Below are 4,641 nucleotides of genomic sequence, written 5' to 3'. Positions count from 1 at the left end.
CTCTCACAGGGTTCGTAAGAGCTGCCGTATTTTTCTAGGTCCTCCCAACCTGTTAGCCCTAGTTCTCATGGAACTCTGGCTTTTCATTCTAAGTCTCAGTTCTGCTGATGAACTCGTAGTTCCTTGGTAGACGATGCCGTTCCGAGAACTTTCCCTTTCTCCTTACTTCCTAGACAACTGTGAATCATCTCTCCTGACCCTGTGCCTTTCCCCAGGGAAAAAGAATCGAGCATCCATCCTTTGTCTCCTCACTGTCCTCTGTATCCCTTCCTTTATGCTAGTGAAAGACTTCGAGGCCTTGATAGTGGATGGAATACAGATTAGATCTTAAAAACCTTCAGGCCAGGATCCAAGTCATATTCTTTCCTTTATTTCCAGCATCTATAGCACAGAGTAGGACCTCAGTGAATGTCTACGGAATGAATGGACAGATGGGCAGATGGGTAGATGGATGGATGGACAGGTGAGAAACTCTGGTCCAACATGGATCTATAAACTCCCTAGGATGACAGGCAGTGATCAGCCAGCCGTATTTCCTCGTCTACCCTGTGCCTTACACTCAGATCCCATTCACCTTGGATCAGTGGAAGAAAGAAAGACTTCATAGCAAGAGAAGGTGTGATATCAAGATGTTGATGGAGGAGGAAAGGGAGGAGAAGATGCTAGAGAAAGCAACAGAGGCAGTTGGAAGTGGGAGGGCAGGAGCCCTGCTGCCTGCCTATAACATGTGCTGCTGTGCCCCCAGGAGCCTGTGAGCACCAATCCAGGGTTTTTGGGAAGTGGAGCACACAGAGAGGAGAGGAGAGGACAGGAGAGGAGGGGAGGGGAGGGGAGAGGAGCATACAGGAGAGTGTGCCCAGCCTTCTTTCAGAATCCCCATCGGAGAATCTCTTGGTGAAAAACTCTGACTTCATTGTCTCTGTAGATGTGGATGCTGCTGGTGGGGTAGAGCCAGTCTGGGCACAGCTGTATATTTAAGGAGTCAGAATATCTCTGCACAGATGAAATGTAGGTATGTGCAGTGTCCCACATACTGATGATGCTTACTGGCCTTTTTGTGATTTCTCCACAAGGCTCATGTTTGCATGGTGGCTAACCCCAGCATAGTCCTAAAGTGCTGTTTACCTGCACACAGGCCACCATAATACCAAGCCCATAGAGCTTGAAGCATGCGCGGAAGGCAACAGAACCTGCGGGGGACTGCAATATTAATTATGTAAGAAGCGCAGACTGTAAAGAGTGAACCCCACAACTGGCTTGTTTTGAGAAGTGAGTCCAGCCAAAGCCTATGACGTGTCAAGATCAGAGAAACTCACACCAAAATTCCATTCCCACAACTAAAACCTTCTAACTAGAAGGACAGTGTTCTAATCATATATTTTGTCTATTTTGTTCCTAATTCGAGAATGCTTCTGTCTTGTCTTTTACAAGCCTCGTGTCCCTTAGTTTCCATAGAAACCGCATGATTGCACATCCTCTCATGAACTCCTGCCCTTGCACATAGCTCACCTTTACCCCAATTGATTACTAATAAAAATGGGTGGCTTGACTGGCCAGCACCTTTGTCGGTTGCAGCAGCATTGGTTGTCCTGGCATTGGTTGTTTCTGTCTCTCTTACTTCTGCCTTTTAGTTTGTTTTTTTTCCCTTAGGCCTTGGTCATACACTGGGCAGGAGACCGGAGCCTACTGCAGAGGTTTCCAGTAACATTTCAGGGGTCTCCAATAAGAGCCAAAATTTGTGAGGTTCTGGGGGAACAGCAGAGAGGGCAAGCCATGCTTGGCTTCCTTTATCTCCAACTCCAACTCTGAGATACCTGTGCTGACACAGGCTCTGGGTGGACAAGCAGGGTGACTGTATAAGCACACGCCCTGGACTGCTGAGACTGTCGTGCTGCCTGAGTGTAGATGTGGACGGTCACTACATTATCACTGCCAAGACCATTCCCTTCTGATGACGCACCACACAGTCACTACCTACAGGGTGCTTTACAGTCCTCCAAGAGAGATCCAGGTGTGACTGCGTTATTGCTCTCCTGCTCCTGGACTGTCTCTAAGAACATTTCACAGAACACGTTGCGATTCCCTCGCAGGGAACTCTATCAGCAGACCCACAGCTCCAGACAGGACAAATCCAGACAAAAGAAGGAGACACAGGCATTTGACCTTTTGTAAAACCTTGAGCAGAATTCTAAGACTCATCTTTCCAGGGTGGTAAATACCAAAGGGAACTGGGACACCCATAGTCCAGGGGAATCAGCATCTTTAGGCAGCAAGCCCGTGACCTCTAACACTGATTAGTGCAAGGATGGCCAGGAATTCTGCTTTGTGCTACAACATCTTGGATCAGATAATGTTTCCTCAAGAAGCGCTTATATACATCCTGTTGTCCTTTGTGCCTAGGTGTCCTCTGAGAGCCTCATGAGCTCATAGGTAGGGCTTTTGGAAGGTGATTTGAGTTACAGGGGCCCATAGCTAGCTGACTTGCTATTAGAAGGTGGGTTCTCGTAATGAGATGGGTGGCCTGGAATGGTTTTTCTTTATCCCCTGTTCTCTCTCTCTCTCTCTCTCTCTCATCGCTGCTTCTGGTCCACCGTGTCCTCTTCCCTTGGAGCCAGCTCCCTGTGGGCTGTAATGTGAGCCAAAATAAACCTCTCCTCCTTTAAACTGTGGGCGTCAGGTATTGTGTCTCAGAAATGAGAAAGTGACTAAGACACATCCCAGACTTGGAAGGGCTTGTTTATATGGTGGGCTTGGCAAAAGCAAAGATGTGTCTCTTGGAAGAAAGCAAGAAAAAAATCTAGACACATGTTTTATTTTATGGGTCATCAGACGCTTAACTTAATTTCCGGAAGAGAGTGAATTCAACAACCCAGGATTTTCAGTGAAGCCTGAGGGGAGGCTGAGCGATTGGCACTATGCAGGATGGAAGATATGGCACCTGCATCTATGGGTGACCTGCGGTGAGAGGTAACTAGTTGGTAGCAGACCCTCCAGTGCCTGCCCAATCATTGCGTGTGAATTTCCTTCTGAGCATGCTCGGATGGCAAGAAAACAGTAGAAGGCTACACAGTCCGTGACATACCCACAGAGCACACACAACCACACTGAAATGTATATCTAAGATGAGTACAGTTTATTTTCCATGAAAATGATGTCATCCCACCCTGGAGAATAAGATAAAACACCAGCCTTTCCATCTTAGAAATACAGTGAAACAATTCAAAAAGCTATAAACAAGCCGTGAGTAGTGGTGCATGCCTGTAATTCCAGCGCTCAAGGAGGCTGAGGCAGAAGCATAGCAAGTTCGAGGCCAGCCTGGGCAACATAGTGAGACCCTGTCTTGAAACAACCACAGCCCAACCCTACAAATGAGAAAGAACAGATCCTTTGTTATCCTCCTATTCCTGGAAACAGTCTCTCTTGGAGATTCTTCAAGTTATTTCAAATCTAAATCCACCAGTTCCAAAGGGCAGTGCTCCCTGCTTGGAGCAGGACAGGACTCGGTGTCTGTGTGTGGCGGGGGGTTGGTTCCTTCCTGCAAAGTCTGGCTTTGCCCCCCCTACCGGACCCTCCATGTCCTAGGCCCCCCCCGGGGAGCAGTTCCAGTCTCCAGCACTGGGTCTCTGGCTCTGCAGAGTGCCAGCTTTTGTGTCCCCCTCACTTGCAAGCTAGCAGGGAGGGCTGGGAACTTGGCGAGGGGATGTGGGGGTCACAGCCCTGGCTCACTGCCCCACAGGCATTTTTCAGTGGCCTGAACCTGTGTCTGTCTTATTGAAGGTTGGAGGCCTAGAGAAAAGTTCTCTTTCAGAACTACTGCTTTGGGGCAGCAAGAGTTCACACATCAAATGTCTATCACTTGCTGGGCACTGCCAAAGGTTTACCGCTCCTATAGGAGCTCAGTTTACCCCCACCTGCAATACTCCGAAGCATCCCTGTGGCTTATGCCCCTTTCAGATAACCGAAGCCAGTAGCTGGTGGGAATGGGGAACTGTTTTTCTCTGGTGACTAAGACATGTCACTTACATTCAGCACCACATTAGCACTGAAGAACAGAACTTCGATTTTTTTCCTTTGGAGACAAGTGGCTTCTCCAAACGTCCTCAGGCCTGGGGCACACCGAATCTGCTGAAGCAGGCACCAGCAGGTCAGGTCAGGTTTCATTCCCCTAGGCAAGGGAAGGAGAGGTCCCTCCGAAAGGGATGGGACAGGCCTGGGGTGCCTGTGATCTCAGCGTATCCCCTCCCCCACTGGGCCTTGCCATAAAAGACTCCAACATCTGTACCTCGGTGATGGTGCTTTGAAGTAAATAGATCCTTCCGTCTCCTTGGAGCTAGCTTTGAATAAATCCTTTTTCCTTTTTTACCAACATAAACAGCTTTCTTTGATTTCGTAGTGGAGATTAAATAAACCTGAGCTTCGAACCTAAGTAACTGGTGAAATCGGGGACAAGCAAATCTGAGGCGTCTTCTTTCTCCCCTAGGGGCCCAGGTTTATCAGGGGTCGGAGGTTTTAGGTTGTATCTCTGCCTTTCTGTCTGGCCCCCAGGAAAGCTCCCGGAGAGAGGCCCCTGGCATCCCCGAGATGTCTCAGCGCGGTGGCGGCCCGGCCAGGGCGCACAGTGGGACCGCAGCGCGCCTGCCG

Source organism: Fukomys damarensis, unplaced genomic scaffold, assembly GCF_012274545.1.
Source record: "Fukomys damarensis isolate Sample0158 unplaced genomic scaffold, DMR_v1.0_HiC HiC_scaffold_11, whole genome shotgun sequence".
NCBI classification, from domain to species: Eukaryota; Metazoa; Chordata; class Mammalia; order Rodentia; family Bathyergidae; genus Fukomys; species Fukomys damarensis.
The sequence above is the reverse complement of the archived record's forward strand: the minus strand, read 5'-3'. Positions refer to the sequence as shown.